The sequence below is a fragment of the Xenopus laevis genome, chromosome 1L (genome assembly GCF_017654675.1).
Source record: "Xenopus laevis strain J_2021 chromosome 1L, Xenopus_laevis_v10.1, whole genome shotgun sequence".
Lineage (NCBI taxonomy): Eukaryota > Metazoa > Chordata > Amphibia > Anura > Pipidae > Xenopus > Xenopus laevis.
In genome coordinates, this window is record NC_054371.1 from 212,807,641 (window position 1) to 212,834,821 (window position 27,181).

The 27,181-nt window shown below is 39.9% G+C and overlaps 1 protein-coding gene across 4 annotated transcripts in view; it reads right to left on the reverse strand.

Annotated features, from left to right (window-relative positions):
* ghr.L (growth hormone receptor L homeolog) overlaps positions 1-16,632 on the reverse strand; it is a 274,427-nt gene extending 257,795 nt beyond the window's left edge. Inside the window, exon 1 of one of the 4 annotated variants that reach the window (XM_041570520.1) lies at positions 16,375-16,632. The gene's annotated coding sequence lies outside the window, so the exon portion shown is untranslated. 4 annotated transcript variants of the gene reach the window in all.
* Positions 16,633-27,181: the final 10,549 nt, after the last annotated feature.

Genomic DNA, 27,181 nt, shown 5'->3' on the forward strand with positions numbered 1-27,181 from the left:
AAAGGGTGTTAAAGAGGCAGCTTTAAATTAACTTTTAGTACGACATAGAGAGTGAGATTCTGAGACAATTTGCAATTGCTTTTCATTTTTTATTACTTGTGGTTTTTGGGTTATTTAGCTTTTCATGCAGCAGTTTGCAATTTCAGCAATCTGGTTGCTAGGTTCGAAATTACCCTAGCAACCATGCATTTATCTGAATAAGAGACTGGAATATGAATAGGAGAGGCCTGAATACAAAGATAGGTATAATAAAAAGTAGCAATAACAATAAATGTGTAGCCTTACAGAGCATTTGTGTTTTTTTTTTTATGGGGTCAGTGACCCCCATTTGAAAGCTGGAAAGAGTAAGAAGAAGAAGGCAAATAATTAATAAACTATAAAAAAAAGAAAAACTGAAGGCCAGTTGAAAAGTTGCTTAGAATTTGCTATTGTATAACATACTAAAAGCTAACTTAAAGGTGAACCACTCCTTTAACAAACTTTTTTTCAAAGCAGATGAATAGATCAGTTCTCAGAATGAGTTTGACTGCTTCGATCATTTTGTTATGGGGTGGGGGAGTTAGAGCTCAGTGGCTGAGCTCTAACAAGTCCAATGGTTAAGCCTCGTTAAATTAAAGAGCAATGGGTTAAAATGAATGCAATGCAAGTTAATGAAAACATGTTAAATAACTCTTTTCCATGCTGGAATGATTTGGAAATTACCCTGTTAAATCCGAACCTATGAGTATTCTTTTACTATGCTATAAACATTGTCTGGTTTAAAAATGTATTGTTTGAATGTACAGGGATGTGTGTAGTGTATAGAAAGAACATACACATGGCATGGCATTTCCAGCAGGCACACAGTATGGAACATATTATATTATGCAGATTTTACCTTTCTAAGCAGTCTGTTGGCAGCCGCTATCACTCCCTGCTGACATCTGAACGGCAAAACAATTGGTCTACTGCCAGTCAATGGAGCCTTGCTTGACGTGTATACTTTATCATTTCACAGCTAATGGAGGCGTAGCACACATCATTTCAATGTATTACTACTCCTTTTCCATTTTAATTCAGTCTTAAATGAGCCGGAATGGGCCCATAATTCCCACATGAATCCAATGATTATGAATATTAAATGGTATATGAAGACATAGTCAAATCTAAGCCCAGAGAACAGAACTGTGAACACTAATAAATGGGCAAATGGATTGTTTGCTAGGGCCCACCAGGATGGGGGGAGGGGCTTCGGGTATCTGCTTAAGAGGAAAATTTAACCCTAAAGTTAAAAAAACCCTACCCTACATAGACCCAGGCTAAGGGGCAAATTCACTAAGCGCCGAACGCTAGCGTTATTTCGCTAGCGTTTGTCATTTTCGTTACTGCGCAAATTCACTAACGAATGCTGGCGTAGTTTCGCTAGTGTTATTTCGCACCCTTACGCCTGGCGAAGTTTCGCTAGCGACATAACTACGCAAATTCACTAACGCGCGCAGTGTACTGAACGCTACCTTTTACGCTAGACTTCCTTCGCCACCTCAGACCTGGCGAAGCGCAATAGAGTAGATAGGGATTGTTTCAAAAAAAGTAAAAAAATTTTCTAAGTCCCATAAAACGCTGGCGTGTTTTCTACATGATGGCTGATAGGCTGAAAAAGATTGAAAATTTTTTAGGGGATCCCCTCCTTCCCCCCTACATTTCCTGACTCATGGCAACTTACCTAGACAGTGAGCACATGTGTAGGGCAAAATAAAATTTTTATTTGATGTTTTGAAGGTTTTCTAGGCATTTGTAGTGCTGATACGTATTCCTCCATTGAAATTTGAATTTCGCGCCGTATGCAAATTAGCCTTCGCTAGCGTAACTTCGCTTTACTTAGCGAATCAACGCTAGCGCAACTTCGCAACCTTACGCTACCCCTGAGCGCAACTTCGGATTTTAGTGAATTTGCGGAGCGCTGGCGAAACTAGGCCTGGCGAAGTGCGGCGAAGTGTGGCGAAGTTGCGCCTGTCGCAACTTCGAATCTTAGTGAATTTGCCCCTAAGTGTTTCCCGGGCAAATGCCCCTAACGTTTTACTTAACCCTCCGTGCATTAATCTGTCCAGCGGAGTTCACGGGCGCCATCCTTCTTTACTCTTGTTAATCTTCGGAATGAGACCGGCGTGGCTGCGCATGCGCGGTTGTAGCAATTTTCTGTTTCACAACAACTGCGCATGCGCCATGAAAATTCCAGAAGTCTCATTACGAAGATTACCGAAGCGGCTGAAGATGGCGCCCATGAACTCCAATGTCTGAATCTGCCCCGAGGGGTAAGTAAAACGTTAGGGGCATTTGCCCGGGGTAACACTTAGGCTGGGGGGAGGAGGGAGGGGGGTATATGTAGGGTAGGGGGTAGGGTTTTTTTTTAACATTAGGGTTGAATTCTCCTTTAAGGGATACAAGATATTTCTTTTCTTTTTTTTCACTTTCACTTTCTGTTGGAACAATATTCCTACGGGATAAGCTGCTGAGACATTTCATAGACATTTCAACCAGTGGCGTAACTAGAGATCGCTGGGCCCCCCTGCAAAACAAAGTTCTGAGGGGTCGGTGCACTCTGATCCCCATCCTCCTGCCCAGTTCCCATCCCATCCTGCCCCGCCTACATTCTGCCTCCGCCCCACCCAATCCTGCCAGACTTGCACCACCCCTTCCTTGTGCAGGTGAGAGAGCGGCTGGTGAGGAGGAGGATTTTATTAGCTATAAACAGACCCCACAGAGAAAACAGACCCCACAATCCGGGCCCCGCTATGGACTGGCATGACATTGTCATCATGAGCTCCACTGACCCAAAACCGATCCCGCTGAAACTCTGGATGACTACCCCCAGTCCCAAACGCGGCAACAAAAAAAGCAAACAGTATTGTTTTTTTCTTTTAAAACATATATACCTGTTATAAAGGTATATAAAAATCTCAGCTGTTAATCTTATATTGCATGCCCGCCTCCAAAACTCATAGAGGCGGGGCAGGCAATCACTTCCACATTCCATTCAGCTCTTCCTAGACATCACTGCATTCCACACATTCCCCCTCCCACCTCAAGCTCTATAATTGTGTGGCCTGTGCATGGGAATTGGTTGCCCTATTCTGGCACATAAAGTTGGGATGATGCAACACATAAAAACCTTAAAATATTTGCCTTAAAAAGTCCACAAAATCACACTCGTGGGTTAGCTGTGATTGCAGCGAATTCCAAGTCTGAATTTAACAAAATTTAAACAACCTTGATAGTATAAGTAACGTTTATTTTGATTGACTAACACATTAATAGAAAATAATTTGGAATTTTTTCTTAAAGTGACAGGTCCCCTTTAATTAAAAAAGGGACAATTTATGTTTTAGCTCAGAAAGGGGTGGTGTGTTACAGTGTCTGCCTGAGGCTAATTACTTTCCCATGAGTTTGTACAAACTAAAAAGCGACTATTCTCGGAAATGCGTTGTACTTTTAACAAATAATTTGTACTGTATCTTCTTCCTTGGGATTTCATACTTCCATTTGGTTTTTATTTATTTCTTTCATTTCCTACTTTTATTGGCTTACCCAGTTCTGGCACTTTTCAACATAAAAATAAGAAAACAGCTACAAGCCTTCCCTACTTTGTTGTTGATCTCTGGCCTACTTGTAGAAACCAAATTAGTGAAGTCAAACAAATATATCTATCACTGCATACCAAATAACTAAGGTTTTAAGCTCCCAGTTATATGGACATTGAAGGGCAGAGCTTAAACTTAACTTAAATATCTGAATGACACACAAGCTGAAGGAAGGTTAGGGGTGGATGGGGGATGCCTATGTGTGTCCCTGTGCCCACACTCATGGTGAATGCCTACAGTGCTGTACTTATGGGGGAACACAGGTCTCTGTGATGGAGGGCAAGTTTGGGCTTATTATACAATTATCATTGTTATAAGGATTATAATAGGTTTTGAAATTGATTAATTAAGGTGGGAGGTAATTAATTGCATTAGAAGATGATAACAGTATTATGATTTGGCACAGTAATACTGGGGGAGAATGGTTCCATGTGTTATAAGGGGTATTAGAATGGTACTTGTGGGAGAGGGGGATTAAGAATGGGAACAATTTGTTATCTTGGGAAGCAGTCCAAATAGGGGAATCTCCTTGTGCCCCTAAGAGCACATGAATACAGTAGGGCTGAATGGTGGCAGTGTGGAAAGAAGGAGACACTAGGAGATATGAATATAGTAGGACTGGATGGTGGCAGTATGGAAGAAGGAGACACTAGGAGACATGAATACAGTAGGACTGGATGGTGGCAGTATGGAAGAAGGAGACACTAGGAGATATGAATATAGTAGGACTGGATGGTGGCAGTATGGAAAGAAAGAGACACTAGGAGACATGAATAGCGTAGGACTGGATGGTGGCAGTGTGGAAAGAAGGAGACAGTAGCAGACATGAATATAATAGGACTGGATGGTGGCAGTATGGGAAGAAGGAGACACTAGGAGACATGAATAGAGTAGGACTGGATGGTGGCAGTATGGAAAGAAAGAGACACTAGGAGACATGAATACAGTAGGACTGGATGGTGGCAGTATGGAAGAAGGAGACACTAGGAGATATGAATATAGTAGGACTGGATGGTGGCAGTATGGAAAGAAAGAGACACTAGGAGACATGAATATAATAGGACTGGATGGTGGCAGTATGGGAAGAAGGAGACACTAGGAGACATGAATAGAGTAGGACTGGATGGTGGCAGTATGGAAAGAAGGAGATACTAGGAGACATGAATAGAGTAGGGCTGGATGGTGGCAGTATGGAAAGAAGGAGACACTAGGAGACATGAATATAGTAGGACTGGATGGTGGCAGTATAGAAAGAAGGAGACACTAGGAGACATAAATATAGTAGGACTGGATGGTGGCAGTGTGGAAAGAAGGAGACACTAGGAGACATGAATATAGTAGGACTGGATGGTGTCAGTGTGGAAAGAAAGAGACAGTAGCAGACATGAATATAGTAGGAATGGATGGTGGCAGTATGGGAGACACTAGGAGACATGAATACAGTAGGACTGGATGGTGGCAGTATGGAAGAAGGAGACACTAGGAGATATAAATATAGTAGGACTGGATGGTGGCAGTATGGAAAGAAAGAGATACTAGGAGACATGAATAGCGTAGGACTGGATGGTGGCAGTGTGGAAAGAAGGAGACAGTAGCAGACATGAATATAATAGGACTGGATGGTGGCAGTATGGGAAGAAGGAGACACTAGGAGACATGAATATAGTAGGACTGGATGGTGGCAGTATGGAAAGAAAGAGACACTAGGAGACATGAATACAGTAGGACTGGATGGTGGCAGTATGGAAAGAAAGAGACACTAGGAGACATGAATAGAGTAGGACTGGATGGTGGCAGTATGGAAAGAAAGAGACACTAGGAGACATGAATAGCGTAGGACTGGATGGTGGCAGTGTGGAAAGAAGGAGACAGTAGCAGACATGAATATAATAGGACTGGATGGTGGCAGTATGGGAAGAAGGAGACACTAGGAGACATGAATAGAGTAGGACTGGATGGTGGCAGTATGGAAAGAAAGAGACACTAGGAGACATGAATACAGTAGGACTGGATGGTGGCAGTATGGAAGAAGGAGACACTAGGAGATATGAATATAGTAGGACTGGATGGTGGCAGTATGGAAAGAAAGAGACACTAGGAGACATGAATATAATAGGACTGGATGGTGGCAGTATGGGAAGAAGGAGACACTAGGAGACATGAATAGAGTAGGACTGGATGGTGGCAGTATGGAAAGAAGGAGATACTAGGAGACATGAATAGAGTAGGGCTGGATGGTGGCAGTATGGAAAGAAGGAGACACTAGGAGACATGAATATAGTAGGACTGGATGGTGGCAGTATAGAAAGAAGGAGACACTAGGAGACATAAATATAGTAGGACTGGATGGTGGCAGTGTGGAAAGAAGGAGACACTAGGAGACATGAATATAGTAGGACTGGATGGTGTCAGTGTGGAAAGAAGGAGACAGTAGCAGACATGAATATAGTAGGAATGGATGGTGGCAGTATGGGAGACACTAGGAGATATGAATATAGTATGACTGGATGGTGGCAGTGTGGAAAGAAGGAGACACTAGGAGATATGAATATAGTAGGACTGGATGGTGTCAGTGTGGAAAGAAGGAGACAGTAGCAGACATGAATATAGTAGGACTGGATGGTGGCAGTATGGGAGACACTAGGAGACATGAATAGAGTAGGACTGGATGGTGGCAGTGTGGAAAGAAAGAGATACTAGGAGACATGAATATATTAGGACTGTATGGTGGCAGTATGGAAAGAAAGAGACACTAGGAGACATGAATAGAGTAGGACTGGATGGTGGCAGTATGGAAAGAAAGAGACACTAGGAGACATGAATAGAGTAGGACTGGATGGTGGCAGTATGGAAAGAAAGAGACACTAGGAGACATGAATAGCGTAGGACTGGATGGTGGCAGTGTGGAAAGAAGGAGACAGTAGCAGACATGAATATAATAGGACTGGATGGTGGCAGTATGGGAAGAAGGAGACACTAGGAGACATGAATACAGTAAGACTGGATGGTGGCAGTATGGAAAGAAAGAGACACTAGGAGATATGAATATAGTAGGACTGGACGGTGTCAGTGTGGAAAGAAGGAGACAGTAGCAGACATGAATATAATAGGACTGGATGGTGGCAGTATGGGAAGAAGGAGACATGAATACAGTAAGACTGGATGGTGGCAGTATGGAAAGAAAGAGACACTAGGAGATATGAATATAGTAGGACTGGACGGTGTCAGTGTGGAAAGAAGGAGACAGTAGCAGACATGAATATAGTAGGACTGGATGGTGGCAGTGTGGGAGACACTAGGAGACATGAATATAGTAGGGCTGGATGGTGACTGTATGGAAAGAAAGAGATACTAGGAGACATGAATAGAGTAGGACTGGATGGTGGCAGTGTGGAAAGAAAGAGACACTAGGAGACATGAATAGAGTAGGACTGGATGGTGGCAGTATGGAAAGAAAGAGACACTAGGAGACATGAATATAGTAAGACTGGATGGTGGCAGTATGGAAAGAAAGAGATACTAGGAGACATAAATATAGTAGGACTGTATGGTGGCAGTATGGAAAGAAAGAGACATTAGGAGACATGAATAGAGTAGGACTGGATGGTGGCAGTGTGGAAAGAAGGAGACACTAGGAGTCATGAATAGAGTAGGACTAGATGGTGGCAGTGTGGAAATAAGGAGATACTAGGAGACATGAATATATAAGGACTGGATGGTGGCAGTGTGGAAATAAGGAGACAGTAGGGCAACATGACAAGAGCAGAGAAAGACTGAGACAGTAATGCAAGACAGCAACAAACAGTAGGGTAATATGGAAACAGTAGCCTTCTGTTTCGTCCCACAGTTGAAGCCAGCCCTGAGTATTTAATAGGAAGTTAAAAGGAAGTGGCGGATTTACTATATGATGCAGCAATGGTAGTACATTTCCAATCACATTTTAGTATCCCAGCTGTAAATTTCCCTTTGCCTGTGGTGAGCACACGTCTTGTAAAGCAGTCACAAGAGATTAACACGTGGGATAAGTGCCAAGCTATCTGTACGAGCGCGGAGACTTGTCACATCAAGTTTAAAATCAGATATGTTACAAGTATCAAGGTAACCAGTGCCTCTCCGGATCAGCTTAAACCTCCAGAGGAACTCAGTGCAACAGGCATGTTTTGATTCCTCCGGTGATTTATCACTTTACATAGACATCTCGCCTGGTACACTTTATACACGGCAATAAAATAATATTGAGTTAACGAGACGTTTACTGAGGGTCTGAGCCAAGATAAGTCTTTCATGTGCCAAGTCTGAAAATTGCTAAGTCAGCATGGCAGAATCCATTAAAGCGATAATGACACTTAAAATATAGATATATATTTTTGTAAAGGTTAAATAAACCCTTCCACAGACAAATCTGGAATGTCTACATACCTTCATTTTTAATGGGCACTTCCTTTCTTTCCTGAATTCGGTCAATGCTCCTGATACACAGGGTCCCAATCAGAAATCAATTTAGCTCCATACAACTAAATGGTCTATTGGTCCCAATATTATAATTTATATACATACATACATACATACATGCCAATATATATTAATATCATCCCACCAGGGCCCAGATATTGCCTTGCTACCCAGGAGTGAAAATGACCTTACACTGGGGATGTACCAAATCCATAATGTTTGTATTCAGTCAAATACTAAATCCTTTTCACAGTCAAATTTTAAAAAATTGCATGTATTGCAAATAAGAAAAATGTCACATTCAGTTGCCCAGAGCTTTAAAGAACACATCAAAAAAATATTGCTTTCCCCACTGGGAGTTCAGGTTAACAGAACCCTGATGGGGGGGAAACAATAATACTTTTGCAAGAATACCACCCTATTGTGTGAGCTTCTGGTATAGGCAGCCATGAAGGGATCACTCGTTATGCACATGACATATGTATGATGTAGGATCCGGTTAGGGTTACCAGCTGTTTAAAATGGAAAGACTTTCTACACATTTTTCATCATTGTGAAAACCAGCAAGAAATTCACCCAACTGCATCTGAGTGATGCCATAACCCTGCCCTCAATATCACAACAACCAGGGGCGTAACTACAGAGGAAGCAGACCCTGCGGCTGCAGGGGGCCCAGGAGGTACAGGGGGCCCCATGAGGCTCTCATTGATGAGCAATTTGAACATATATTGGTAAAACAGGACAAACACTGGATATGTTTGGGGCCCCGATATTAATTTTCTGTGGGGCCCAGCAACATCTAGTTACGCCACTGACAACAACCCTGCCCTGAAATGTACGTTTGCAAACCCCAATATCAACATACACCCAATTAAACTGACCTGTTCCCCAACATCGTCCACCCCTCCCCCTCTGCCCAGGTTTAACTACTAGCAAAGGTGGTAACCCAAGATTCAGTGGTGCATATTGAGAAAGGCAGTTTAGGGGGCACAACACTCAACGGGGTGCAATTTTCACAAATATACTATTGTTTCCCCCATCCAGAGTGCTGGCTTTGCTGCTTTTTTGGGATACCTACATGTGACTTTTAGTATATTATAGAATAGCTAATTCTAAGGAACTTTTCAAATGAGGGTCACTGACCCCATCTAAAAACAGATGCTCTGTAAGGCTACAAATGTATTGTTTTTATTATACCTATGATACTTTGTATTATTCATTTTCTATTCAGTTCCTCTCCTATTCATGTTCCAGTCTCTTATTCAAATTATTTGCTAGGATAATTCGGACCTTAGCAACCAGGTTGATGAACTTGCAAACTGGAGAGCTGCTGAATAAAAAGCTAAATAACTCAAGAACCACAAATCATAAAAAATGAAAACCAATTGCTAATCGTCTCAGAATATCACCCTTTTCATCATATTAAAAGTACATTTAAAGGTGAACACCCCCTTTAAGGATTCATATTCCATTCAGCTTAACACTTCTACAGTCCAGGATAAAGTGCTAGAATTTGGCTAAAAAGTGAATCACATCCTGAATTAGGTGCCCCCTATCCCCAGAGCTCCACCAGAGGCCAGGGGGCTCATTTTGCTGTGGCCGGGGGGATGAGCATGACTGGTAGAAGGCAGCAATAGCTCCTGCCTGTTTGGTCTGTGTATCTCCTTAAATCCAGTATGCAGGGAAAATGTAATTAGCACCTTACAGCATTAGCTGACATGGTTTTATGTCCACAGTCACACACCCTGTATTTCTATACACACTGCATATACTTAGGGGGCTATTTACTAAAGGTTATCTGAAAATGTTTTATTTTTTTTTTCACTAAAAAACTCAAATTTTTCAGGATAAAAAAAAAACTAATGTTTTTCAAAATATATTATGCCCCGAAGCTGCAGCCTTAATCCAAAAATACTCCAGATAAAACCAGTCGAGGTCCAGTTGAAGTCAATGGCAGGGGTCCCTTTAATAATTTGAAGATGTTTTTTACCTTCATGATTTTCAGGTTTATTACAGTGGTCTGCGCTCGAAAACTCGATAAATTCAAGGTATTTGAGTTTTTTTATCCTACAACTTGATAAATTCGAGGTTTTTGAGTTTTCTCCTCCCGATTGTATTCAATCAAGTTTTTTTACATCCAGTTTTTTTCATAAATAAGCAAACATTTGAGTTGTTAGTTAATTAAAATCTCACAAACCTCCCAAACTTGAGCTTTGATAACTAAACCCCATAATGTACTTAAAAAAAAAGTACATAAAACAGTTTCAGCAGAACACAGGCTTGTAAATCAATCCCACGGTTTCCTACAAAGTGCACGGGTGAGCTAAATACCTAAGCAGCTAAGGATGGATCCAGTAACAATCCCTGTGCAGTCACACAGCCTCACTGCAGGGGAGCCCAAGCCCTGTACATAGGCTAGCACCCAGTGGTGAAATATCAGCAACTGCAAAGCTATCAACTCAGTAGCATCTACACCCACTAAATCTATTAAAAACCTTTCGCTCCGTGATAACGAACGCCAAGCTAATACAACCACGGTTTTCATTTGGAATGTTTAGAAGAGAAAGCCGAATAAGTGTATTTGTTACATGACTGTTTCTCTTTCCTTCCCCTTGAATAACAGCGGTCCCTTCCTGATTCCAGATGGAACAATAGGTCATACTGGTCACAGGTGCCCCCTGGAAGGGGTCGTTAAAGGGGTTCCAACTCATTTTTCAGTTCAGTTGGTTTCGGATAGTTCACCAGAAATAAAAACCTTTTTTCCAACAGCTTTCTCTTTTCTATTTGTGACAGTTTTTGAAGTCTGCCGTTTAATTTTTTTACATTCTTTAGTCTTTCTAAGGGTAAGGGCACACGTGCAGATTCGGGGAGATTAGTCGACAACTGCCTTCCCCTACCTACCTTGCCGGCTATAATAAAAAAATCACCAGAGGGATGGCACTCATGGTTCTTCGTTTTCCGAAGTCGCCCGAAGTTGCCTCACGAGGAAACTTAAGGTGACTTCGGAAAATGAAACGCTGTGGGTGTCATCCCGCTGGCGATTTTTCATTATACCGGTGGGAAGGTAGGGGAAGGCAGTTCGGGGAGATTGTTGCCCTGAAGAAGCGGCGATTTGTCGCCGGGGCGACTAATCTCCCTGAATCTGCTTGTGTACCCTTACCGTAAAGCAATTCTGGGAGGTGGGGGGGTCACTGACTCTGTAACTGTTCTAAACTGATACATTTAGTTGATACATTTTTTATCTTTGTCAGTGCCGAGCAGAATCCCTGTTAGAATTGATACAATAGTTGCTAATACTCCAGAGATGCTGCTGAGAAATGTATCAACTAATGGAGCAAATTGTAACAGTTCAGAATCTGCACCGGAATTACTGAGCTGCCAGACTGAAACACCAGAGACAGGAACATTCAAGGTTTGGAAAACAGTAAAAAATAAAAAAATTGAAAGCAATTGGAAAAAGTATTTTCTGGTGAACAATGAAAACAACTCAATGAAGGTTACCAACCCCTTTAAACTTCTCAGAATGTATTAAACACTATACACTCTTCAGCCCCTGGTGAACACACTCCTTGGAGAAATACTCATCTGTTACTGAGCGTTATGCTACAATTCCATACATCTAGTTACTGGCAAAGCAGGAGCCAGGGAACATGCTCAATAGGGAAACTGCAGCAAATAATGTATGAAATACCAACTCTCTAGGCAGTCCTGGCTTACTGAGCTGCCAGGAATAGAAATAATTCATTGTAATCTAACTTTTAAGAAAAAAAAAAACTATAAAAATAAAGTGTGTAAATCTCATTTTTCAAAGGAAACTATACGTTCACTAGTACGACTTGCACTAAGCCAGGCTGGCATCTGAGCCGCACCAAGCTCCCCGGATATTACCCTTGGAAAAAACTAAAATTACAGGAGGCAAATAGAGGTGTGACAGTCCTGTAACACTTTACACAACTTGCCATCCTTTTGCTATTACTAAATAGCAACTCTCAGGACCTCAGTCGAAGGCTGTCTGGGAGTTGTAGCTCAACCAGATCTGATGGAAGAATAGTTGGAATTTTACACTCCATCAAAAAAAAATAATGGGGCTCCTAGAAGCCTATTTTGATTAGTGCTATTATCAATGCTGGATAAAAGTGCTAATAAATGATTATATGTGTGTGTGTTACATTACAGATGCCCAGGCTGCTCCTCTCTCTCACACCAGCTCCTGTTAGATAACTCCTGGCATCACTGAAGAATGAGAGTTGCTGTTCAACAATATCTTAAACCACAGTTCAAACCTTATTTCTATAGACTCTTTTACTCAAGCTTGACCTGCACTATTCACCTCCTCCATTCTATATCTGCATAGTAGTTAGGGTTTACACAGATATCCCCCCCCCATGCCAATGATATAGTGGGAATGTTATCACACACGTGACATATTGGTTTTATATCAATAAACTGTCTGTGTCATATCAATGGGAAATCAATGCAGTTCCAAGACTGGGTATCATATGTGTACAAGGCACTGATAATGCCAAGAACTCCGTGTGCTTCCCCAGGGTTTACTGACTGGCACAAGCGAGTTCATCTGCACAACATGTGTATCTTGAGAACATGAGCCACAGTCAATCACGTCTGAGCACATTCAGCACATAGCAGCCCAGCACAGAGCCCCCGTCACACAACTCGTACCATCTGATAGTAGCTATAGGGTGCATACAATCTGATAGTAGCTATAGGGTGCATACAATCTGATAGTAGCTATAGGGTGCATACAATCTGATAGTAACTATAGGGTGCATACCAACTGATAGTAGCTAGAGGGTGCATACAATCTGATAGTAGCTATAGGGTGTATACAATCTGATAGCTATAAGGTGCATACAATCTTATAGTAGCTATAGGGTGCATACAATCTGATAGTAGCTATAGGGTGTATACAATCTGATAGCTATAGGGTGCATACAATCGTATAGTAGCTATAGGGTGCATACAATCTGATAGTAGCTATAGGGTGTATACAATCTGATAGCTATAGGGTGCATACAATCGTATAGTAGCTATAGGGTGCATACAATCTGATAGTAGCTATAGGGTGCATACAATCTGATAGTAGCTATAGGGTGCATACAATCTTATAGTAGCTATAGGGTGCATACAATCTGATAGTAGCTATAGGGTGCATACAATCTGATAGTAGCTATAGGGTGCATACAATTTGATAGAAGCTATAGGGTGCATACAATCTGATAGTAGCTATAGGGTGCATACAATCTGATAGTAGCTATAGGGTGCATACAATCTGATAGAAGCTATAGGGTGCATACAATCTGATAGTAGCTATAGGGTGCATACAATCTGATAGTAGCTATAGGGTGCATACAATCTGATAGTAGCTATAGGGTGCATACAATCTGATAGTAGCTATAGGGTGCATACAATCTGATAGTAGCTATAGGGTGCATACAATCTGATAGTAGCTATAGGGTGCATACAATCTTATAGTAGCTATAGGGTGCATACAATCTGATAGTAGCTATAGGGTGCATACAATCTGATAGTAGCTATAGGGTGCATACAATCTGATAGTAGCTATAGGGTGCATACAATCTGATAGTAGCTATAGGGTGCATACAATTTGATAGTAGCTATAGGGTGCATACAATCTGATAGTAGCTATAGGGTGCATACAATCTGATAGTAGCTATAGGGTGCATACAATCTGATAGAAGCTATAGGGTGCATACAATCTGATAGTAGCTATAGGGTGCATACCATCTGATAGTAGCTATAGGGTGCATACAATCTGATAGTAGCTATAGGGTGCATACAATCTGATAGTAGCTATAAGGTGCATACAATCTGATAGTAGCTAAAGGGTGCATACAATCTGATAGTAGCTATAGGGTGCATACAATCTGATAGTAGCTATAAGGTGCATACAATCTGACAGTAGCTACAGGGTGCATACAATCTGATAGTAGCTATAGGGTGCATACCATCTGATAGTAGCTATAGGGTGCCTACAATCTAATAGTAGCTATAGGGTGCATACAATCTGATAGTAGCTATAAGGTGCATACAATCTGATAGTAGCTATAGGGTGCATACAATCTGATAGTAGCTATAGGGTGCATACCATCTGATAGTAGCTATAGGGTGCATACCATCTGATAGTAGCTATAGGGTGCATACAATCTGATAGTAGCTATAGGGTGCATACCATCTGATAGTAGCTATAGGGTGCATACCATCTGATAGTAGCTATAGGGTGCATACCATCTGATAGTAGCTATAGGGTGCATACAATCTGATAGTAGCTATAGGGTGCATACAATCTGATAGTAGCTATAGGGTGCATACAATCTGATAGTAGCTATAGGGTGCATACAATCTGATAGTAGCTATAGGGTGCATACCATCTGATAGTAGCTATAGGGTGCATAGGCAAAACTTCCTCCACCAATGGGTTGCTTCACTATCACTATTCTTACTATGCTGACATGTATTTTAGTGGCACATAAAGAGTACATAAAAATAATCAAGATTTAAGGTTTCTGCTGTCTTTGTGTGTGTGTGTGTTGTTTGCAGCTGTGGACAAAGTTATTTGTACTGTATATGTACGGTATTACTGTATGTACTGTATACTTTGTGCCTATGCAGCCACAGTTGTATATACTGTATTGTAGTACGTTCAGGTCCTATGGTGCAGCCAGTGTTGTGTATATAATACTACCGTTTGTGTCTACAGTGTGGCCAGGGTTATTTATTTAGTACAACCAATGACTATATTGCAGCGTTAGTTGTGTAGATAAGCAGCCGGTGACTGTGGTTTTGTATACACAGTACAGCCTGTGCCTATGGTGCAGCCAGAGTTTACTTTGTGCCAAACTTGCATGTATCTGATGACAGTGCCCTGTAAGTATATAGAGCAGATTGTGCCAGACCTGTGAGTATCACTAAGTTGTCAGAGTTATATATGTATATACAGTGTACTATGAGACTTGTGGCCCTTACTTATTACTATGTAACTGTGTGCCAGTGAGCTGTAAGTATAGGGAGCAGCATAAGACTTGTGTTACTATGGTGTTAGTGTGTTATTTGTATAATAGAGCAGTATGTGATCATTGTGCCAGAGCTGTAAATGTGATTTGGGTGCCAGGCTGCTAAAGGGACATTGAGTAACATGTGGCTCTTGTGACTTGGGTGCCAGTTTTCTATCAGTATGTGAGAGTCATTGTGGTGCCAGAGTGTTGTTTGTATATAGAGCTGTATGTGACCTGTGAGAGAGCTGTATATGTGACTAGGGGGCTATAAGTGTTTAGAGTAGTATGTTTGTTCTAGACTAGTGTGAATCTGCTGTCTATGGGCTGTAAGTATTTACTGTATGTGTATGTAATGTATATGGGCTGTGAGTATATCCATTAGTATAAGATATACTGTATAATATAGTATGTAATGTATATGGGATATGAGTGTATAGTGTATTATGTAAGATGGATGTAATTATATACTGTATATGTGTATGAAATGTACATGGGTAGATTATAGATTATAGAGTAGTATGTAAGTGAAGTCTGTAAGTATATATATATATATATGTGTGTGTATGTAATGTGTATGGGTAGTGAGTATATAGAGCAAATATAAGTGGAGGCTGTAAGTATATATATATATATATATATATATATATATATATATATATATATATATATATATATGTCATTTACATAGAGTATATGTAAGTGGGGTTGTAAGTGTGTATGTAATGTACATGGGTAGTAGTGAGTATAGAGTAGTATGTAAGTGAAGTCTGTAAGTATATAATATATGTGTTTGTACCGTATATGGGTATAGTACATAGAGTATATGTAAGTGGGGCTGTAAGTATATATATATGTGTGTGTGTGTGTGTGTATGTAATGTATATGGGTAGAGTATATAATATATATGTAATGTATGTAATGTATGTGGGTAGTAGAAAGTATATAGAGTATATGTAAGTGGGATTGTAAGTATATAAGTGTATGTAATGTATATGGGTAGAGTATATAGAGTATTTAGCACATAGCAGAGAGTGTGAGAGGGGGTGGGGGAAGGAAACAGGAGAGGAGTGTGGAAGTGCTTGGGAAATGCCAGTGAGCCACTTGTGTAGCCCTTCTATATCCCACGCTTCTCTAACACTCGCTTCTCTAACACTCGCTTCTCTAACACTCGCTTCTCTAATACAATCTCCCCGGCTGACAGGCGGCACTAATGTGGGCAGAGAGAGAGACACAGTTATAGAAGGAGGCGCTGCTTGCCGGGAGCAGCTTACCTGGTAGAGTCGGTGCCGGTTCCTCGCAGAGCGGGGCAGTAAAGTGATCAGTAAGTCCCGCACTCTCTGAGCTGTCACACAGTCCTGCTGCTCCGCGCTACTCGGGACACAATCCTCTCAGCTCCCGCCGCGCTCTCTCGCCTCCTTCTGCGCCTCCTTGTGCCTCTGGGGATCAGGGGGAAGCCAGAAGGGTCGCTGACTTTGCTTCTTGCCAGCTCGGGCTGCTGCTGCCCCTTCACTAGTGGGAAAGCCAGAGCCGAGTGCGTGTCACTTGACTGGAGCTGTACGGCGCCCTCTAGAGGAAAATATTGCTCATTGCAGGACTGCAGGCTCAACACTAGCGAATGGAACAGCAGAGTCAGACTGTAGCCCTAACCTTTAGCTGCTTATTGCTCGGAATATTCATTAGCCTCAGTGACACCAGGATCCATATTGGGGTACAGAAGTGAGGCCATTTACCCTTTGCCCCAAGGATTAAGGGACCATCTGAGGGAAAATACAGATACAATTACATATTAGGTTAAGGAAATTGTATATATATAGTGAATAAAGTGCCCCTATTGTAAAATATTAGGATATTATAAGTCACCGAGGAGTTTCATGACCATTTATACAGGTCATATCCTCATATTTTCCAACAAGGGGTACTTTATTTATTATAATATACAAGTTTTAGTGAGTCATGTGACAAAAATTACATCACTACTCACTGTTTATAACTGATGACATCACTACTCTCTGTTTATAACTGATGACATCACTACTCACTGTTTATAACTGATGACATCACTAGTCACCATTTATAAGGATATAATTTACAGGATATTCATGGTTCTTGTGGGTATATATATATATATATATATATATATATATATATATATATATGGTGTTAGGATAATGGTACTCAGTCACTTACTTAGTCTGGCATTGAGTCTAAAAAATAGAGGGTTTCACCACTTCTAGTATTTAATTGCTTTTACATATATATATATTGTAGGGGGCTATTACATAGTAAGTTAGGTTGAAAAAAGACACACGTCCATCAAGTTCAACCTTTGAACTCTATTTTAACCTGCCTAACTGCCAGTTGATCCAGAGGAAGGCAAAAAACGCCATCTGAAGCCTCTCCAATTTGCTTTAGAGGGGGAAAAAATTCCTTCCTGATTCCAAAATGGAAGACTGATTTAGAGAGTGATACAATTTGCAATTGCTTTTCATTTTTTTATCTATGTTTTTTCTAGTTATTTGGCTTTTTAATCAGAAGCTCTCCAGTTTGCAATTTCAGCAATCTGGTTGCTAGGATCCAAATTATCCTAGAAACCATGCATTGATTTGAATAAGAGACTGGAATATGAAAAGGAGAGGGTCTGAACAAAAAGATGAGCAAATAAAAGTAATAATAATAAATGTGTAGCCTTACAAAGCATTGTTTTTAGATGGTCAGTGACCCCCATTTAAAAATGAAGGCCACCTGAAAAGTTGCTTAGAATTAGCCATTCTATAACATACTTAAAGTTAACTGAAATGTGAAGCACCCCTGTAATACTGTTACTTGTGGTCTTTCTATTTATTTATTTGTTTATTTTGAAAATATTTTATTTTATTTTCATATTAAACAAGTAATAACATTATGACAGCAAATATTATGCAGATGAAGAAAGACATGTATTGTGTGGCCTTTCTAATGGTGAGTGTAATATGACTTATAGCAGGAGTGATCTGTTCATTGAATAAATAAATTTTTGAGTGAAGGTCTCATTCACTTTGCAGCATACAGAAGCAGAAGGCTACAGGGAGATGATTTCCCTTTGGAAAAGGGACTAATTTGTAGTAGGAATTTAGATTAATCTTGTGTAGCTATTAAATAGACTCATGTAGCCTGAGTTGTTCTGGGTTCCATGAAAGAGACAGATATTCCCCAGGGAATGATGTTACAGTAAGCATGAGTGGGAAAGTCAGTAATGTGCCATCAAGTGATGCCATGCCCAGTGGGTTGGTTTAAGAAAATGTAAATGTACCTCCAACACATAGGGCTCCATTATAATTAATGTGGTTCTTCATCTCTTTAGGCCTAAGCACTCCCAAACAGACCAGCAGCAATTGTGATTGTGCATGTACAATGCAAAATATAGGGATATGATGGAACTACTTGTTGGTTGTACATGTAGGAGGATAAAGGTTTAGCTCACCTTTACTTTAATCAGTTCTCATAAGGGTTAATACAGAATGGTTAGGCCTGTTTCACAGTTGGAAGGGGGGATTATTTCTCTCCCAAGGGGTATCAGGTCCCTTAGTCTTTAAAAAGGGTAGTCACCATGTGATCTGTGTCTTTGAACCCACTTGCTGGAGATGGTGATGAAGGACCTGAATTGGAAGTAGGAGGAGAGAGTGTAAGTAAAGATCTGTAATAGCTCACTCTAGGATTGAGAGAAAGGGATCAGGGTAGTTAGAAGAGCAGCCAGAGTCTCCAACAAGGAGGCCAAGTGGTTTAGTATTCCAGTTTCATCCATCAGTAAATTAATAGGAGATTCGAGGAGTAATTCACTACTTGGAGCATCCTCTAGCGCTGGGGACTAGTTCACCTATAACCGAGTACTACCTCTGGGTGTTGCAAATACTATGGCTGTGTGAATACCATCCAGGCGATGAAATGTCTGAAGAATCAATGAAGTGATTGGACGTGTAACATCTGTGAAGCATCAACCAAGATACTGCATGAGATCCAGCAAATAAATAGTTTTATTGTTTGTTTCAATAACTACTGGCGCCCAAGTTATTTAGAGTTCGGTGTGTGTAATTCAGTGTTGTTAACCCTTCCTCCACCAATGCAGCAGTGGCCCTGCTGAGAGAAAGAGTCCCACGTAACCCATGCTCTACTCGGAGTTGGTTGAGTCTAAGTTGTAAGGAACAACAATAAAGGTTGAAGGTTCCAGAGAGTACTCTATCTTCTTAGTGTCACACTGGGGAGGCAGGGCTTACCAGAAAACCTAAACTAAGGGCCCACTGCCCCGTCCCCTAGATAAGGGCCTACCACTCCAGCATCCCAACCCCCCCAAGATTACCGCCGCCACAAGAGAATTACCTCCATATTCCTACGCTCCATCAGACCGTTCTCCACCACCCGCCCAAGGAACTCGTGCCTGTGGGGCCCACCAAGTTTTTTTCCAGTGCCAAGATGGTCCAGTCTAACCCTGTATCTTCTAAATAGCATTGTATACAGAAGAATGGACTGGAATGGATGTATATCATTCTAGTTATATTTATCAGTGGAAGATTTTGGCAAGATGATGTATCATCTAAAAGGCTGGGTGCTGCTATTTACAACAATACATAATGCAGATTTGTTTACTCAGGATGTAACTGAGCCGTACAATGTGAAATCATAAGAAAGGAGTCGTGGATAGAAGAGTGATCTACAGTGTTCTGCCTCAGGCAGCAGAATGACACGGTTGCCCCTCGTCCTGCATGATCGGCTTTCTGAAGGCAATGATGAAATAACTCCTGACATGGAAGGTGATAAGGATACATGTAATTGTAGCTGAGAAACAAGACTTGGAAAGAAAAGCTATAGCTCATCCCGACATTAGGGCACGAGACAGCACAAAGACGAACACCAAAGGCGTATCATGGTTTTGTTGCTATTAACTAGGCTTCCTAACATTTCAACCTTTTTTCAGTTCCTCTTCAAAGATGGTAAAGCAATGAAGACGTATAATTGGCACCATCAAGCCAGTTATAATTTTCCAAGACATCTTCTTTGAAGTTGAAGACCAGCCTATCTACTCCCTTATGATGGACATCTATTATAATGTAGCATAATCAAAGCCCACCAATGCGCGAGAGTGAGAGCCCCCCCCCCAAGTGAATACCCATTGCCTTCACTTAAAATATCTAGAGTAATTGTTGCATTTAATAGTTGAGAACAATTCCAGGCATGAGACCCACTATCCAGAAACCGTTATCCAGAAATCCAGAAAACTCCGAATTATGGGAAGGCTATCTCCCATAGACTCCATTGTACCTAAATAATTATTTCCTTATTCTTTGTAGTAATAAAATAGTACAGGTATGGAAAGCCCATTATCCAGAAAGCTACAAACCCCAGGTTCCAATCATTTTGGATAACAGGTCTCATACCTGTATATGAGGAGGGTATTTACTAAAAGAAAAGAGGTTCTGCCTAAATATTCGGAAGGGTTTTTTTTACAGTGAGAGCTGTGAAGAGAGCAGTGAGAGTTGTACAGGCTGATACATTAGATAGCTTTAAGAAGGGGTTGGATGGTGTTTAGCAAGTGAGGGAATACAGGGTTATGGGAAATAGCTCATAGTACAAGTTGATCCAGGGACTAGTCCGATTGCCATTTTGGAGTCACAAAGGAATTTTTCCCCCCTCTGAGGCAAATTGGTGAGGCTTCAAATGGTTTTTTTTGCCTTCCTCTGGATTAACTGGCAGTAAGGCAGATATAATTAAAAAAAAAAAAAAAGGTTGAACTTGATGGACGTGTCTTTTTTCAACCTTACTTACTATGTTACTATGTTACTATGTATGTTACTAAAACCCAAATTTATCTCATTAGTTAAATAAAAAAAAAAACACAACCATACTCCCATACCCAATATTACCTTATTTATTATTAACAAACTGAATTGCTCTATTTTTTCGGGCTTTTTCCCAAAGGCCTAAGTTTTCGGATTTTTGCCCGAAAGTGTCCAAAATGGTCAGATTTTCAGGATAATTCCAGCGCAGGCCACAGAAACTGTAATTGACTTATACACAACCTCGGCAGGTCTGAGATGGTGGATTTTTGCATTCAGGCTTTTTGCTGCATCGGGCTTTAATAAATCTCGAAAAATTCTAGTTTTAAAAGAAAAAGCTGAATTCAGCCTTTTTGAATGGTATTCACAAATTATGCAAATTAGGATTCGGATTCAGATCGTTTTTTCGGCCTTATGTTTCTTAAAGGATTCGGGGAATCGGCCAAATCCCAAATAGTGGATTTGGTGCATCCCTAGTTTATTCTCACCCACCTCATTTTGTGCTGTCAACACAGATAGATAAAAAAACAGCTCATTTCAGTTGTCTGGAAGGTTTCTACCTATTTCCTGAATTAAAAGTGGCTGTACTATGTCTTTATGAGGATAAGCGGATGACATATCCTCAGGAAACATTTCGATGATGTTGACTGGAACCAGAGGATCTGCGGAAGAAATCTGGAATTGTAAAGCATCGACATATTCTGTCTGTTATGTTGGTGCTTATCCCCAAGGAGCTATTAGAAAACCTGCAACCTCGTTATTCTAGGCACATATTGACATTTGGTGGAGGAATAATATTTACAGCTTTTCATGTGCTTCCCCACTATCTCACTAATCAGTGTTGCAAAACAAGTTGTATCCCATCTCCTTCCCACGTTTCTTCCAGGGACTCACATTAACCTCACAAGTGCTGATAGTCCTGCTCGGCTATTTGGAATCATAGCTAAAAAGGCCTTTTATTACACCACCGACTGATACATGTTTTTTCTTTCTTAAATGTGTGCTACTCACACCAGTCTTGTAACAAAAGTTGTAGCAGTTTTGTCAATCCATAGGAGCCAAACAGCTGGAGGCATTTATTAACAACGAGTTTGAAAGCAAATATCTTATTAGTCGCTATTGCCTGGAGCAAACTTCGTACAGGTATGGGACTTGTTATCCAGAATGCTCAAGACCTGGGGGTTTTCCAGATACGGGGTCTTTCAGAAATTTGGATCTACACACCTTAAGTCTACAAAAAAATAATTGACACATTAAATAAACCCAATAGGATTGTTTTGCCTCCAGTAAGGATTAATGATATCTTATTTGGGATCAAATACAAGCTACTGTTTGAAAGCAAATATCTTATTGGTTTCTACCTGCAGCAAACCTGGTACAGGTATGGGACCTGTTATCCAGAATGCTCGGAACCTGGGGTTTTCCGGATAAGGGATATTTCCTTAATTTGGATCTTCGTAATTTAAGTAAACCCAACTGGATTGTTTTGCATACAATAATAATTAATTAGTTTGGATCAAGTACAATGTACTGTTTTATTATTACAGAGAAAAGGAAATCATTTTAAAATTTTTGATTAATTTGGAATGTATGGGAGATGGACCCAAAATTCAGAGCTTTCTGGATAATGGATCCTATAAAGGCTTTGGAAAACCTTTGGCCATCAAGACCACCAAACATCTCCTGCACAACTGTCCTTACATTTTAAACTCAGCTCGGTCTATCTTCTAAAACTTGTTTACTGTACAAAGCTTAAAGGGGCAGTTCACCTTTAAATTAACTTTTATTATGATTCAGAGAGTGATATTCTGAGACAATTTGCAATTGGTTAATTGTGGTTTTGGGGTTATTTAGCTTTTTATTTAGCTTTTTCAGAAGAAAAAGGCAAATAATTAAAAAACTATAAAAAAAAATAAACAATGAAGGATAATTGAAAATGTGCTTAGAAAGAGCCATTCTATAACATTCTAAAAGTTAACGTAAAGGATAAGTAAACCTTAAAAATAAATGAATGTAAAATTGATGAGGGCGCTATTCTTAGCACTTTTGCAGTGTACATTCATTATTTATTTATTTATTTTTAATTCCAAGATATTAAAGGATACATGTACTGTTAACATGAATGAATTTTGTTACAACACCGCCACCTGCTGGTCATTTTCCCACCAGTCTGACCAAGTAGTCAAGGAAGTTGTCAGGAGAAAGAAAGAGGCTGCTCTGATGTTCTTCTGCTTAGGAAAAATTTGAAAAATGTTTCTAATTGGTTTTTAATAGGTCATGGCCTTATATTACAAATGATACATTTACAAGTTGTTATGTTGTTCCACCCTCTCACTATTCCTTTGACTGTATTTTCTCTCTGTGCGAGGCTATATTCATGCATGGTGATATATAATTTCACAAACAACTTGGATAATAATAGCATTTCTCACCTCCTCTCACTGAGCTTATCACTCCGAAGCACAGTAAATTATAGCCATTTCACTGGGAAGTGAGTCTGGGAATACATTTTCGTTGCAGGTTAAATGATAAAATAGTATAGATTTGAAAGTCAGTATGGGCAACATGATGATATTTAAATCCATATTTGTTTGTTCATAGAATGAGGTTGATAGGGAAGATCTGAGCCTGCGAAGATGCCCCAGTAGCTCCCCATATTCTTTTCTGCTGATTCACTGCACATGATCTGTGCTGCTGTCACTTACTGAGCTTAGGGACCAACTAATTTGAATGGCTGGATCATTACTCTTAAAGGAAATGTTCACCTTTAATTTAACTTGTAGTATGACGTAGAGAGTGATATTCTAAGGCAATTTCAATTATTGGGTTTAATTTTTTTTATTATTTCAGGTTTTTGAGTTATTTTGCTTTTTATTCAGCAGCTCTCCAATTTACATCTTAAGCAATCTGGTAGCTAGGGTCCAAATTCCCCTAGCAATAAGAGACTGGAATATGGATAGGAGAGGGTCTGAATAGAAAGACGATGTAACATAAAAGTAGCAATAACAATACATTTGTAGCCTTACAGGGCATTTCTTTTTTTAGATGGAAACTGAAGAGTCAGAAGTAGAAGGCAAATAATTAAAAAAACTATAAAAAAAAAGAAAAAATGAAGGCCAATCGAAAAGTTGCGAAGAATTGGGCATTCTATAACATTCTAAAAGTTACCTGAAAGGTGAACCACCCATTTAAAGATATTATGAAACTTTAGGTTGGTGAAGTAAGTTCAGGATATAAATTATGGCCTTTCTAGCCTTTTATATTTTTTAGGGTTTTGTCCTCCTTTAAAGGTACAGGTGTGGGACCTGTTATCCAGAATGCAGAGGACCTGAGGATAACAGATCTTCCTGTAATTTGGATCTTCATATCTTAAATCTACTAGGATATTGTGTAAAAATGTAATAAACCCAATAGGTTGGTTTTGCCTCCAATAAGGACTAATAATATTGTACAAGTTACTGTTTTATTATTACAGAGAAAAAAAGTAAATCATTTTAAAGAATTTGGATATTTGGAGTATATGGGAGACAGCCTTTCTGTAATTCTGAGCTTTCTGGATAACGGGTTTCCAGATAACGGATCCCATACCTGTACTTGCATTTGACGGTCCTTCAACTTTCTCAGCATCAGTGCATCGACCCTGCCTCCTGTTCCCACCGCCTTCAAGCTGGAGGTAGCTCCAATGTTCCCACGGAGTCCAGCGTCATTATGTGCAGTGGAATGCAAACATTTTTACTAATCAACAATGCTGCTTTAAAGGAGAAGGAAAGGTTAAAATTAAGTAAGCTTTATCAGAAAGGTCTATATAAATATACCAGTAAACCCTCAAAGTAATGCTGCTCTGAGTCCTCTTTTAAAAGAAACACCACATTTCTTTCCCTCTATTGTGTACTCATGGGCTTCTGTATCAGACTTCCTGTTTTCAGCTTAAACCTCCAGGGCTAGGGCTTGAGCATGCTCAGTTTGCTCCTTTCCCCCTCCCTCCTCCCCTCCCTGCTGTAATCTGAGCTCAGAGCTATGAGCAAGCAGGAAGAGGCTTAGGCAGGAAGTGATGCCACAGCAAGCTAATATGGCAGCGTCTATCCTAAACAAACATAGACAGTGTCTAGAGCTGTTCACTCAGGTATGGAAAAGCATTCTAAAGAATAAAAATGGCCTTTTACTTGTACTGTTGTGGCTAATCTATTGGCAATAAACTGCCTTGGTAGCTTTCCTTCTCCTTTAAGTTTCCATATGGGTTTGTTTTAATTGGCAGGAGATAGGAACTCTATCAATACTTGTGTACCAACGTTTGTACATTCCTCAAACTCAAATACTCTCGAATACTCTCTATTCCTGCAGACCATTCTGTCTGAATTTACCCCATGGAACCAAATCAGTAGAAGCAACGCACACCTTGATATGATAAACATCTCAAATAAACGTCAGGTTTTCACCAATGAATCTAATATTTATATTCTAGATAATATCCTGATGGCCCTGAATGTCTAAGAAACCCATCAACAACTCAACTGGGAACTGAAAGTAACTTGGCCATTTTCACCCTGGAACCTTCAGCTTCTTTTCAACCACCGATTGTTTTGCGGACAAGCAGCTCATTTGCATTTCCACTTTGTAATTTGCCTTTTTCATCTACAAATCCTCTCACTATCCATACGCATAATACAATGTCTATTGATCTCCCTGCTTTGAATTATTCTCTTTTTTCTCAACCCACTATTCCTGACGTGCAGGTCATCTACCTTTCTGTTTCTGTTCCTTTGCATCTAGGCTGTAGGAATCTGCTATAACAGTGTAGGGGCTCTGAGAGGAAGACTATGGAATTTTGGAGTTTTCTGAAACCTTCTTTCGGCAAGCTGTGCTTTAAACATGTGGCAAACACAACACCAGATGAAAACACATCTTGTTCGGATTGAGGAGAACATGTTGTAACATTTACAAGTTGTAACAATTTTTAAAATCCCCTGCAGGGTTATTAAAGTGCAAGCTTCCCAAATTTGGTGGCTTATAGATCCCAGTATCCCAACTGTCTGGTTGGCGAAGAATTCTGGAAGGTGAATTTTACAGTAGCTGCGGAGTTGGGATATTGATTTACGAGGGATTAGCAGGAGGGGAAAAAAAGAGTCTTTGTCCCTATATAAAATGGAAAAATAGGACTAGCTACATTATGCTCAGGGGTTATATTTCTACACTGTAATTTAAGGAGACCAGGGTTCAATTCCCGGCAATGATTGCAAAGTCAGTTCCTTGCGACATGTCTATTCTCATGAGATTTAAGATCTCACTTTGCCTTAGTAATGTGCGCAATATTCCATGGGGAAAAAAATATATATATATGAAAATTGAATCAATGATTATTTATCTAATGCAACTTCAGATCCCAAAAAAGAAGATATATTTTTAAAATATGTTTGACCCTCTTTTCGTAAGTCTAGAAAATCCTCCATTCCGTCCTTAGGATCCTATAATACAGTAAAGGCATGGGATCCGTTATCTGGAAACCTGTTATTAAGAAAGTTCAGAATTATGGACAGGCCATCTCCTATAGACTACATTTTAATGAAGTAATTAAACATTTTTTAAAATGACTTTGTTTTACTTTCTCTGTAATAATAAAACAGTAGCTTGTAATTGACCCCAACTAAGATATAATTAACCCCCTTTGAAGGCAAAATAATTCTTTTGGATTTAATTAATCTTTAAATACATTTTTAGACTTAAGATATGGAGATTTAAATTACCTGGAAAAGCCTTTTGGTTAACAGGTCATATACCTGTATCTAAAAATGGGGGAAAAACTGGTTTCATTCCTTACCCAGGGGGCCATTTACCATTGTTTGTATTTTTTTCCCAATTTGAAGATCCTGCATCTGAAGAATGGTTATAAAACACAACATTTTCATTATTCATTATACAGATGCAGCCACTTTGGTTTGTCTGTTTGACACAGAATAACTAAACACAGATATCCCATTTATCTCATTTAACACAGAAAACTGTGACATAACATCCCATCTAATTAAAGCATTCACCATTGTGAACAATGGTGCTTTGGTATGCTAATGAAAAGGTTAAATGCATTAAATGAGTTAAGATAACTTTAGATAACACAGTTTCTTCAATTAACTCTGAGTCATGACGCATTTAACTCACAAATCCAAGTGGCTTCATCTGTAAGTATACAATTCACAGTTTCAGAGTTTTCTTTTCAGTTGTAAATGCACAAAAAAAATAGGATATTGAGGTTTTTGTATTCTTATTCAGATTCATT